Here is a 13,936-nt window from a genome sequence, read left to right as displayed (position 1 = left end):
CAGAATCACATTGAAGGTGGTGAGTATCTCATTTATCACAGTATTCACAATCAGTGTGAGAGAAGCTGTCATTGTCAAAGATAAGTCAAGTTCAGGGCAAGTGTAAGGGACATGTTAACGGTCAGGATCAGGATCATAATGAGCATCAAGGTAAGAGGAATGTCAATTAGAGACTCAGGGTTAAGGTTAAGATAAGAGCCAAGTTCATGGACAAGGTTTAGTTCTAGGTCAAACGGGGTCAGAGTTTGGGTGAGGGTCAGAGTCAATGCCAAGATCAAAGCCAGGCATGGGTGGGGAAGGGGCTGGCAAAGAATTGAGTGAGGGTGAGAGTCAGTGTATATGTCAGGGTCAGGGTGATAGGGTCAGGTTAAGTGTAAGGTTTAAGGTAAAGGTGAGGGTCAATGTCAGGGTGGAGTAAGCTTTAGAGTCTTTGTGAGCGGAACTGGCTGAGGGTCAGTGGTCAGGGTTTGGGTACAGACTTGCATTCATACGAAGGTGAGGGACACCAGAAACTGAGCTAGACTGAAGCTTAGACTCTACAAATGTGCCTGACAAACAGGCAGAGGCCAGATCCTTAAAACATCTTTAAAGACATGTGGGACACTCAGACTCTTCCCTGAAAGCAACAACTGGAGTTTACTGTGCTTTGCCCTCTAAGAGATTGGAGGGCAGTGACTGTGGCACTGTTAGTCACCTCTGTGACTGCAGTGCTTACAGAATTTTATCCACATGAGCACAAAATGAATATTTTAAGAATACAAGATTGCTAAGAATACGTTTCTCTGACTTATCTGTTGTTATCTGTGAACCAATACCACGTTGCTTATTTATTACAGCCCTATGATAGTCTTGCTATCTGATAGGGTAAGTCCTTTCATCATTTTTTGCCTTTTCTTCTGCTTCTGCCTCCTCTTAACCCTTTCATTTCTGCATATACTTTAGAATTGGCTTACCAAATTATTTAATAAGAAAAACAAGAGCCAGTTCAGATTGTATTGGGATTTACTGAATTAACAAATGAGTTCCAGGAATGTCTGTCTTCTTATTTGCCCAGTATCTCTGAGTAAAGAGGAGGCCCATGTGGTCCAGGCTCACCCGTATCCTGAGGGTGATGTTGGTAAACCAGCTCAAGGTGTGGAGGGTCACTTATTGGGTCCCCAACTTGAGCCATTCCTGGGTCCTGATTGCTGCCAACTCACCTCCAAAAGGGAGCTCTGTCACATGAAGCAGCTAGCAATCCCCCAAGACTAAAGTCGCCATGAATGGGGCCACTTTCCCAGTGACCACAGAGAAGCAAGGGCCAGGGGATGATGCTACCTCAGCCACTTCCCTCAACTGGAAAGGAAGAGGGGCAAACGTCACGCAGAACTACCGGGCGTTTTCATAATAAATCTCAAAAGTGAACTAGTGTCTAATGTCTCTGAGAACAAAATCAAATCACACTTTCCTTCCCGCTTGGATTTCCGACATGAGGACATCCTACACTCAGCGCTCCCCCAAATGGCTCTACCAGGACTGTCCCTGACCAGGAAGGCAGCAACTAGAGAACCAGCCCCATGGCAGGCATGGCAGCGGAACTCACTGCCTCCTTCTGATGGATCTGTTACCAGCAACAGATGGGAGGCCGACAGCACAGGCCGAGGGTCCCCTCTGCTGAGGCTGGATGGCCTGGCCAGGAGCAGGACCACTGTGGTCGAATCAGGCCGGAGCAGAAGAACAAGAGGTCTGGCTTGTCCTGGGGAGGGAAGGGGGGGACACGCCGGTGGGGCCTGGCCCAACGTCTCAGCCCTCCAGGATGAAGGGCCAAATCAGCTCCGGGTTCAACAGCGACTCCTCGAGAGGCCGGTCCACGTGGAGGTCATGGACGTGGGGGGGGGGGGGGTCCTGGGGGGCCTTGAGGGCAGGTCCCCCTGGGCGCTGAGGAATCGGCAGCTCCGAGGGGTGGGCAGGCAGGGGAGCTGTGAAGAAGTACTGGTGCAGGAGGGCCTGAGGGCAGCAAGCGAGGGGCAGCAAAAGGAAACTGGTCACCTCCCCGTCCCAGTTTCAGCCACTTCCCTCCGAGGAGGAGATATGAACATTGCCCTCGAGAGGATTTTTCCTTCATCTGCTCATCGTTCAGGTGACTCCAACACCTCGGAGCGCTCACTGTTTGTGCACTGCTCCAGAGACAGGAGATGCAGCGGTAAACAGAACAAAGAGCTCTGCCTTCAAGTTTTCCACATAGTGAGGGGTGGGGGTAATAAACACGATAAAGAAGTAAGACAAACAGTGCATCAAATGATTAGTGCTGTGGGAAAGAGAAAGTATGAGGGGGGGATGAGGAATACTGGAGGGACTGCAGGCCTGAAGAATGGTGAAGGGAGGCCCCTGGGAGGTGGCGCTCAAGCAGAGACCTGAAAGGTGAATGAGTGAGGCCTAGGGACAGAAATGCACAGACCCCCAGGACATGGAGAAGCCCTGGGGCCCGAGGGGAGTGAGCAAGGGGAATGGGAGCTGGCAGAGTCACAGAGGTGATGGCCCCAAATGTGTGATGGCTGTGGGCCACTAGGACCTGGCTTCTCCTCTGAGGGAGCCCCAGGAGGGCCCTGCAGGCGAGGATGCGACAGCCTACCTGGACAAGGTCCCTCTCTCTGCCACGTGGAGGAAAGACTAAATGGGTAGGAGAAGCAGATTCTGGGAGGCAATGGGGGGTGGCGCTTAGAATGGGGACAGCAGCAGGGGGCTGAGAGGTGGTCAGTTGGCCTCAGTACACTCTGAAGGTGCTGCTGACATGGGAACTCGCCAGGGGCATGTGTAAACACACACTGCTAGTGCCGAGGGCAGGGAGGGGAGGCTGCCATGAGGCCAGATGGACAGATACACCCGACAGAGGCCCTCACACCATCAGCCATCAGCCCATGGTCCTCCCCTCCTCCCCTGCCTTCCAGCCACGACCCACCCCTCCTGGGTCCTCCTCTCCAGGCCTCTGCTCATCATTTCTCTTGGAAAAACAGCTCCCCATGCTTAAACCTGCCCTTCTCCAGGAAGCCTTGCATGACCCCAAAGTCAGTCCCAACATCCCTCCCCTCAGCTCCCACAGACTGACGGCCCTGCCTCACCACAGGGTGGAGACCCCACAGGCACAAGCCACGTCTGTTCACTCTGGATCAGGGTCCAGGACAATGCTCAGCACGTGCCAGATGCTAGTAAATTCTTGTTGAAGGAATGAAGGGACGAAGAAGTGAGTCACCAATAACCCAAGACTCGCTCTTCTGCGACGTGTGCATGCCCTTCTAATGGGCCACCCCTGGCCACCTGCCCTCTAGGGTCCGCTCTAGGGTCCACTCAGGAGAGGCACACCTGCCCTGCACCCTCCTAACCCTGGCTCCAGGGGTTCTGGTCCCAGCCCATCACAGGTTCTGAGAATCTCAACCTGCCTGGTCAAAAGGACACGGACGAGGAGGGTCAGGGCAACGGGTGTCACCTTACCTGGGAGGCTGCAATGCGCTGGCGTGGAGGGTAGAGGAGGAAATGCCCCAGCAGGTCCAAGGCCTGGGGAGAGGCATCGGGCAGCACCTCCTCCAGGGGCACGGGAGCCTGCTCCTTGAAGGAGGTCTTGTAGTCAGGCAGGTCCTTGATCTCCTGGAGGAGAAGGGGGTCCATCAGGGCCGGCAGCCAACCCGCCAGCCCCCTTAGGTGTCAGTTCTCGCTCCCTGTCACCTACCTGCTCCCATTCACTCATCACTCCCCCATCCATGCACCCCTGCTCACATGTCACTCATGACATCACGTGCTCACTCAGTCCTTCAGTGCTTCCTCCACATCTCAGGCGCCTGCTCCATGCCCAGCTCGGTTTGGATGCGTGTGTGCTGGGGACGGGTGGGAAGGGATAGGGCTTGGGCCCTGGCCCTCGCACCTCCAGCAGGGCAGGGGAGGAGGAGACCCCACGCTGGGCCAGGACCGAGGTCCGGGAAGTCAAGGAGGCATGGGGCCACGAGATAGAAGGTGCGGGGCAGGGGAGTCACTAGCTATTGGGGTAATAGAAGCCACCCGCCCCCACCCCTTCCCACTGTAGGCCCCTGCAAACCGGCCAGACTTCAGGACTGGGGGTGCCCAAGATTCGAAGCACACAGCAAAGCTGTTCAATGTCATTCTCCCCTGGGAAAAGGGGGAGCCTGTTCAACAGCTCCCCCAGGATGCAGCCCACAGCCCTGCAGATACAGAACCCAAACAACTCAGAGATCTCACACCATGGAAATAGATCTCCCCACACCAGCACCCACAGCTCACACTGTGGTCAAGATACCCACAAAGTAGCCTTCAGGCTTCATAGCTAAGGATACAGATCCCCAAACAGTCAAAGACTTCAAGCCTAGAACACAGAGCATATCCCCCTCTCTAAACAGCTCTCAGGCCTCAACTCTGGAACACACATCAACCCCTCAACAGTTCTGAGACTTCTCAGAGCCTCACATTCTGGGACACACTGCCACCTCCTCCCATTCTGGGGCAGACTCCAAAACGGCCCCCAAATCTCAAACTCTTAGGCATATACAAACCATCCTACCCCAAATAAAGGTTCAGGGCCTTCATATCCAGGGACCCAGGCCTCTAGATAGCTCAGGAACTTTGCATCCTGGGATATCACCCCCTGCATAGCAGCTTAGACGCCCCATGCCTCGGACCACCTCCCCGACCTCAGCCCAGAAGCTTCCTACTGGGACAACCACTCTGATCCCACTTGACCCCTCCCAGCTCAAAACTGTCATGGGGAGGAACACTGATCCCAAACTCCGCAGAGATACTCTAACCAGGGGAGACACCCCCATGGCAACCTAGAGCTCACAGCAGGAAAACCCCCAAATGGCTTAGAGATCTCAATGCCCAGGAGGAAAAGGTGACCCAACGACCCACACTCCCCCTTGCCCAGCCCATAGGCGTCTCACCACAGGTCGACACCCTGATCATACTGGCGGGCACCATACAGGAGTTCAAGGGCTCGGTACCACCTGTGAGAGGAGGGCAGGTGGTCACAGCCAGGTCACCGGTCTGTCAGGAAGCTGCCTCGGAAGTTCATCCTGGCCCCCACACCAGCCCCAAGAGCACTGTTTGGACAGAAGGTCCAGAAGCATCTCTTCCCAGCAGGAGGGTTGGGGCCTGTCTATTGCCAGGTCCTGCTTGGGAACTGGTCCTCCCTACCTGGTGGCCACCTGGTGCGTGTAGAGACGGCTGCCATCTGGGGAAAAGACCCGGGCCAGGCCAAAGTCCGCTATCTTGAGCTGGCCCGAGGCACTGATAAGCAGGTTGGCTGGTTTCAGGTCCTGAGAGCACCCAAAGAGGCATCAGTTCCTCCAGAGCCCCCACAGGACCTCGGGACAGGAGGGCTTGGCAGGCTGGGCACACAGGTCAGCGCAAGACCCGACCTCCTCCAGGGCCCCAGCCCTGGCCTCCTACCCATAGGCCCTGCCCCCTCTGTCCCTTTTCTAACCATGCCTTTCATCAAGGGCTGGCCTACCCACAGCCCAGCCACCCCCCTGGTCCCACCCCAGCCCATGCTGGAACTGACCCGATGTACAATGTTGTTGGCATGGCAGAAAGCGACCCCCTTGAGCAGCATCTGCAGGTAGCTCTTGACCTGCACCTGGGTCAGCGGCCTCTGGGCGTGGCGTACCACCTCAGCCAGATCTGACAGCATGAACTCGAAGGCCAGCACAAAGCCTGCGCCATGCGGGAACACGGCCTTCAGCTGTACCACCTGCAAGCGGGGCATCCCGTCAGCCTCCAGACTCACATGGCTCAGACTCTCTCTGGGACCCTCAGCCCTTGCACCAACAGAGGACCAGGCAGGCAGAGATGGTGGCATGAGATCTGAGCTCAGAATCAGGGAGCTTGGTGATCTCTTGCTTCCCTCTCCCAGGAGAAGGCAAGTCCCTACTCTAATGCTCCAGTAAACACTCAGGGAAAAGGAGGTCTAAGAAAGGCGACTTAGGGCAGTGTCTGGTCCCCCACCCAGCCCACGAACTGGAAAATCACCTGGAAACACACACACACACACAGGTGATCACAACTCCCAGCACTGGGAGAGCAGGAGACATGTCACATATACTTCCTGAGGGCCCACGAGGTCACAAGGGCAGGCTGCACAGTAGTGAACAGGAGCAAGGGCTGGTGGGTCCCAAAGGACTTGAAGGAGCTCAGGGGACAAATGACTGACAAATGACCAAACAACAAACGTATAGGGTATTTTGATGAAGATTCTGATGAAGAAAGAAGAGAAGGCATCTGGGAAGGAGCTCTGGGCCAGGGGACAGCAAACACAAGGCCCGGAGGCAAGAACAGGAAGGAGGCTGCTCTGTTCTGCACTCCTGGAGCCTAGACAGTGCTTATCACGGGCGAGACACTTAAGAAGTTGTGAATGAAAAAAGAGGCTGGAGTGGGGTGGAAGCAGATGGTGACAGTTCTTTCAGAGTGAAGAGAAGCCTCTGGAGCTTTTCTAGCCAGGGAGTGGATGATTTCATGTACATTTTTTGACTGTGGAGTGGAGGCAGTGGTGGGGGGGCGGGGGGGCAGGGGAGAATGCTGTAGTTGTTCTGATGAGAGGTGAGGATGGCCTGGGCCAGGGTAAGATCTGGAGTGTTTTGAACGTAGACTCTTCAGGCCTGCTGATGCACAGGACATGGGACCGTATCACCAGCTTCCTATGGGCCCTCCACCTCTCCCACACACAAGCTGTCAGCAAAGCCCTTTTACTTTCCTCAAAAAACAAGAATGGCCATATTGCTGTTTTTCTGATGTTGAGGGTAGTAGACACTCATTTTACAGATTGGGACAAACAAATACATTCAGATAATACCCAAAATTATAATGAAAAAAACAGCAAGAGAAAAATCCTATCACCTACAGTCAACCTTAGGAGTCTATTCCACCAGACTTTACAAGAGACATGGCACACACAGGCATGTATTCGTATATATATACAAAATATTTTCATACAAAACCAAGATGACACACACAGTTTTATAACACGCTTGTGTCACCCAATATATCAAGGACGTCTCCAGAGAATAAGAAACAAGTCAGAGTATCACCCACCCTTAGGTGGGTGGACCTACCCTTGTCACTCCCTGGGAAGTTAAGCACATCCTCTACTCAGGACATGGACAAGAGAGAATACCACAAAGAGAATGAAACTGGGTGTGTGAGGTGTCTCTCCTCGTGTGCCCACAGCCCCTCCCAGGCCTGTCACAGCACAAACCACGCCAGATGGGCGCTGTAGCCTTTGGCCATCTCCCCTACCACACTTCAGTTCTCAAGAGCAGGGTAGGGGCTGGTTTCTGTGTTGCCAGTAGCCAGTAGAGGGTAGAGTCTATGGGAGGCCCCAGTGTTAAACCGTCCTGATTCTGCGATCAGACCTGGGCCAAAGCCTCCACAGACAAGCGGAACAAGCTGAGCACCCGTAAGCTGGTGGCTGCGCCTCCTCCCCTGGCCTGAGATAGGGAGAGCCTGAACGTGCCTTGCGGAGCAGAGGACGAAACTCAGAAGGACAATATACATAAAGCAGTTAACCTGGCATGCAGAACATAACAGGAGCTCAATAGGTGGCAATTATCATTATCATCAGAAATCACCAAGTGTTTTGAGAAAAAAGGAATAAGTTAGTGAATGAGCGAACGAGTACGCGAAGAAATAAGCGAGTGAACGAGGGGGAATGAATGAGTGAAGTAACTGAGTGAATGAGGGTGAACAACAAGTGGAGAAAAAAGGGAGTGAGTGAGGGGTGAGGAAGCAAATGAGTGAACAGAGTGACTGCAGGACCTCAGAGTGGGAGTGAGTGGAGGAGGGCGGGAACCAGCACCTCAGAACACCAGCCCCACTCACATACTGACTGTCCTCGATCTCCTGCAAGGCCTTGATCTCCCGCAGGGCCTGGTTGGGGATGCCATCCTCCAGCCGCCGCAGGGCCACCTTCTTGAGGGCAACGATCTCTCCAGTCTGTTTGGGACAGGACGCAGACACTGCAGGCCCATCCCCGGCTGGAAAAGGGGATGCGACGCCGAGGCCTGAGGCCCTCGTGGGGGTGGGACGCGCCCCCCACCCCGGGCTGGAGGGAAATCAGGGCCAGCAGGCGCAGCGCTGAGCAAGCAGCTCAGAGACATCCACGCCACGCTCCTAGGGGGCACTCGCCCGAAGAAAGCACCGCTGGTTGCTGGACGCCCTCCACTCAAGAGAGCAAAGGAGGCGGGAGCACGCCACGAAAAGCTGCGGGGAGGCAGGAGCCCAAGCGTGGGTCGGGACAACGGGTAGATCTCAATGGAACCGAAGGAGGAAGGGCTGGGTGCTCACCTCCACGTGCTTGGCCTTGAAGACGATGCCGTGCGCGCCCTCCCCAATGCGGCCCAGGATGCACTACTGCTCCATAGCCCTCTGCCAGACACCCGGACCCTCTGCAATCACAGCCCCTCCCCGGCACCCGTACCTTTCCGCATTAGCCCGCCCTGCCTCCCGCGCCCAGATGCGGCTGCCTAGCAACGGCGCAGGAAAGAGCGCAGAGGCCGGGAGGCCGAAGGCAGCTACAGGCGGCGTCCAGGCCTGTCTGCGCCTTCCCCTAGGCCCTCGCCATCACGCCTCAGTGCGCTTCATTCGGCGGGAATCACCCGTGCGCAGACCGTGCCAGCGGGAGCGAGAGCCACCGCCGACCCCTCGCGGCACTGCCGGGCGTCACGTGACGAGTGACGCCAGGTTACGCAGAGGGGCGGGGGCATGTAGCCAAGGAGCAAGGCGGAACAGCCTTGGGAGCGGGCTACATAGGCGGGAGGGTGGAGCCGCTCTCCGGGGTGGAGGCGGGGCACTCAGCGAGGCGGGCGGGGCACTCAGCGGGGCGAGCGGGGCACGCGGCGGAGCCGCACAGCCGGGGGCGGGACCGCGGCGCCGAGGGCGTGGCCGAAAGGTGACGGGGCGGGGCCGGCTACTCTGGCAGGCCAGGGTACCCTCGCCCCCATACCTAGAGGTGCAAGCTTCCACCTCTGAGAACCTACAGGTGCCATTTCCACCTATGAGCCCCAAAGCCAATGATGATTGAAACGAGACGGGTTCGGGTCTGCATTGTGGAGGGAGCGTCAGTTGGCAACATGTAAAGACAACGTTTAAAGAGTAAAAACTCTGACCCGGAAAGTCCATGTCTAAGGGCTTCTCATGAGGAAACATTTGGAGGAATTTGCAGCCTGAGTGATTTTTAAGAAGTTCATGCCATGAAGGGATGTTGACAAAAAACACAATTAGCTTTTTAAACTTCTGAAAAGGTGCTGAATCTCATACACAATGAGAAAAATGTAAAATAATCTACAATTTTCCATCTTTGGGATAGCTAAAGATCTCAGATCTAACAGTCCATTTCATCTTGGAGAGGCAGCAGTGAGTGGTGGCGTGAAGCAAGATCTTAATTCCGTGCCAGGAGTTGAACCTGGGTAGCCTGGATGAAAACCAGGAATCCTAACCACCACCCCTTGGCTCTTGCCCCCTGTGAAAAATGCATTTCTCATGGAGGCAAAACTATAAAAACAGGTACAAAGTTTATTATTAGAGACACAGCACAACAACAACAAGTGGGAGAGCACACAGAGAAACAGTTTGTTTAGTTAAGATAGAAGCAAGGCAGAGATGCACACCTGGAAACAAAGGGTGTGGGTGTCCTCCCTAATGAGGAGGAGCACAGTAAAGAGGAGGTTAAGTCATTTATATAGGGCAGTTCTTCTAGGTCTTTGTGTACCTTTGGCCAATTATCTGGTTTCCTTTTCCACACCTGACCTGCCCTAGGACCCTCCCCAACGTGCATGTGCAACTTTTTTCCAAGATGGATTACAGCCCAGAGGCCTATGGGATGACCTTAGCATCACATATTATGGGGTGGTGCCCCCTCCCTTTTGACTCCCAACGAGCCTTTCTGCACATGTGCCCCAAGCGTGGGAAATGTATGACCCCTTGATCTTTTCACAGGGTTTAGTCCCACTCTGTCCCTGCCATAAAAATGTCCAGTGTCCAGTTATTTACCCTATTCCTGTTGCTGGTTTTTATACTGAGGTGCAGATCTCAAAATATAGACAGGCGTCCAGTCATAAATATGTAGTCCTGGAGCCCATTTATCTCTTGCTTCAGGAAATGTAAACAGGGGGCTGGTTATGAATGTCCGGCCTGGAGCACAACTTCTTCTCACCCCAGGAAGGGCAAACAGGAGGCCAGCTGTAAATGTCTAGCCTGGAGCCCATCTATCTCCTGCCTCACATTGGCCATGCTGTGGGAAAACAGGAGCTTGCATATATTGCTGAAGCATTGGCAATGCTAATTAAAGTACAACTGCATATCCCCTTGGACCCAGCAAGGTCTCTTCTAGAAGTACCTCCAACAGATATATTGCACACAGCGAAATGACATGTTTAAAGTTATTCATTGAAGCATAGTTTGAATAGCAAAAGATTAGAAACACCATAGATGCCAATCAATAGGAGACTGTCTAAATTCTGATATACCCATCAAACGAAAAATTATGCTCACTACCTTAAAAATGAACAAGGATGCTTTTTTATTACAATAATAGGAAGATTTCTAAGATGTATTGTTAAGTTAGAAAGGCAAGATGAAGAACAGAGCATATAGAGTACCACTAGCCGTGTAAAAAGAAAAGAAGAAAAGAATATAAAGAATGAATTTTTGTGCATTACAGGATATCTGGAAAATACTCAAGATTTCATGACTGTGCTTACCTGGGGAAGGGACTGGGAGGGTTGCGGACAGGGTAGGAGGCAGATGTTTCACTGGGGCTCTTCGTATTCTTTGAGATGTGAACTGTATAATTTATTAATTCTTTAAAAAAGTAAGAATTTTCAGGCTCAGAAATTCTACTCTGTTCTAACAACTTCAGAAGAAGGCCTTGATGTCCATACAAAGATGTTCACCCTGTTTGATGATGGCAGAGACCAGACAATAATCCAAATATCCCATGGAAGAGTGGCTGAATAAGTTATGAGAGTAACTTAGAATGACATGCTTTACAGCTATTATAAATGGTAAGGGTAGACACAGTGGTGGAATTGGAAAAGATGGTCTACAAAAAATAGTACGGGTCATTTGAAAAGTCATATGAGGAAGAAATGTCTATTGACCCAAATCTGAAATCATAAACGAAAACTGATTCCAGATGGACTGCATACCTAAATATAAAAGGTAAACAATGAAGCTCTTAGAAGAAAACATGATATCTTAATGACTTTGGGTTAGGTAAGCCTTTTCTAAATAAGGTTACAGAGAATACTAAAAGGGAAATAAAAATTAGAAGTCGGACTTCGTCATTAGTAAGAACATCTGTTCATCAAAAGAAACCATTTAGAGAGTGAAAAGCAAAGCCACAAAAAGGGACATGGTATCGTAACACATGTATCTGACAAAGCACTCATATCCAGAACTTATAAAGAACTCTTACAAAATCATAAAGAAGAAGCAAACCTTCAGAAAAATTGGCAAAACCTGTGATAGACACTTCACAAAAGGTGATACCCAAATGGCCCATAAGCATTTGAAAAGGTCTGTGCTAACTCCACTAGTCATCAGGAAATTTCAAATCAAAACTTTAATACAATATTACTATAATCACCAGAATCATTCCACTCCTAGGAATTTAACTTGGCAGAAATGTGTAAATATATATATATATATATATATATATATATGTATATATATATATATACACATATATACATATACATACATACATATATATATATATACATATATATTCACCAGAAACACACAAGAATATTCATAGCAACATTCTTTTTAATAGCCCAAACCTGGAAACAACCCCAAAGTCTATAGTAAAATAAATAAATAAATTGTGGGATTTTTACCTAATGGAGTGCTACACAGCAATGAGAATAAACAAAGCATAACTACTGGCAACAACATGGATGAATCCCAAACACAATGTTCAGCAAAGAAACTTGACACAAAATAATGTAAAATGGTGCATCTGCTATGGAAAACAATATAGCAGTTACTCACAAATTAAAAATAGAATTACTCTGTGATCCAGTAATTCCATTTCTGGGTATATATCAAAAGAATTAACAGCAGGATCTTGAAGAGATATTTGCACACCCATTTTCATAGTAGCACTGTTCACAATAGGCAAGAGGAGGAAGCAACCCAAGTGTCCATAGACAGAGAAATGAATAAACAAAATGCAGTATATACATGCAATGGAATACTATTCATTCTGAAAAAGGAAGAAAATTCTGACACGTTCTACAATGTGAATGAATCTTGAGGACATTATGCTAAGTGAAATAAGCAGTTCACAAAAAGAAAAATACTGTATGATTCCACTTATATGAAATATGTAGAGACGTCAAATTCATATCAACAGAAATTAGATTGATGGTTGCTGGGGCCTGGAGGGAGGACGAAATGGGGTGCTGTTTTTTAATGAGTATAGAGTTTCAGTTTTACAAGATGAAAACTTCTGGATATTGGTTGCACAATACTGTAAATATACTTAACACTATTGAAGTGTACACTTAGAAATAGTTCAAATGGTAAATTTTATATGTGTTCTTTTCCACAATTAAAACTATTTAAATAAAAAAAATTTAAAATAAACAGAATATGAAGGGCTGGTAGGAAAATAGCAGTAGATCTAACATCTAGGAGAGGAGGAAGAGGGGAAGGCTGAAAAATAATATTTGAATAAATAATGACTGAAAGCTTCACAAATTTGGGGAAAGGCATAACCTACAGATTCAAGAATTTGAGTAAGAATAAGCTCCAAAACATCATAATGCCCAGAAACAGCACAATCAAATTACTGAAAACTAAAGGAAAAAAAAGCAAAAAAAGAAAAAAAAACCTTCCTGAACGCATCCATAGAGAGATGACACATTGCCTCCTGGGGCAGATTGTCTTTAATTCCTGTGATTTCTCATTAGAAACCATGGAGGCCAGAAGGAAATAGCACAACATTTTTCAAGTGCGAAGAGAAAGGAACTGTGAACAGAATTCTATATCCAGTGAGAATATCCTTCAGAAATGAAAGTGAAATGAAGACACTCTCAGATGAAGGAAAACTGAGTGAATTCGTTGCCAGCAGACTTAATTTGAAAATTGCTAAAGGAAGTTCTTGAGACAGAAGGGGAATGATAACAGAAGGAAACAGGGAATGTCAAGAGTGAAAAAGAAGACTAGAAAGGGTTAATATTTTGTGAGGATACTAGATTATTCTCCACTGAGGTTTTAAAAATTGTTTGATATTGAAAAACAAAAAAAAATTATAGTGTTGTTTAAAGTAGTTCTCAGTGTATTCAGATAACATTTAACACAAACAATATTTAAAACAGAAAGCAAGAAACTGCTAAAAAAAATCAGGATACAAAATTAATGCACAGAAATCTCTTGCATTCCTATACACTAATGATGTAAACTCTAAAAGTGAAATTAAGGAAACATTCCCATTTACCATTGCAACAAAAAGAATAAAATACCTAGGAATGAACCTACCTAAGGAGACAAAAGACCTGTATGCAGAAAACTATAAGACACTGATGAAAGAAATTAAAGATGTTACCAACAGATGGAGAGATATACCATGTCCTTGGATTGGAAGAGTTAACATAGTGAAAATGACTATACTACCCAAAACAATCTACAGAGTCAATGCAATCCATATCAAACTACCAATGGCATTTTTCACAGAACTAGAACAAAAAATTTCACAATTTGTATGGAAACACAAAAGATCCCGAATAGCCAAAGCAATCTTGAGACAGAAAAATGGAGCTGTACCCGTCCCTCCCATCAGGAAACTTGCAAAAACCTCATAGATAACCTCAACCACCAGAGGGCAGACAGCAGAAGGAAGAAGAACTACAGTCCTGCAGCCTGTGGAACAAAAACCACATTCACAGAAAGATAG

General features: G+C 49.3%; 1 pseudogene; it reads right to left on the bottom strand.

The window, feature by feature from the left end:
* Positions 1 to 1,689: 1,689 nt before the first annotated feature.
* LOC137770204 (cyclin-dependent kinase 20-like) lies at positions 1,690 to 8,397 on the bottom strand (annotated as a pseudogene).
* Between the last annotated feature and the right edge of the window lie 5,539 nt (positions 8,398 to 13,936).

Source organism: Eschrichtius robustus, chromosome 10, assembly GCF_028021215.1.
Source record: "Eschrichtius robustus isolate mEscRob2 chromosome 10, mEscRob2.pri, whole genome shotgun sequence".
NCBI classification, from domain to species: domain Eukaryota; kingdom Metazoa; phylum Chordata; class Mammalia; order Artiodactyla; family Eschrichtiidae; genus Eschrichtius; species Eschrichtius robustus.
This window is presented reverse-complemented; position numbering and strand designations above follow the sequence as displayed.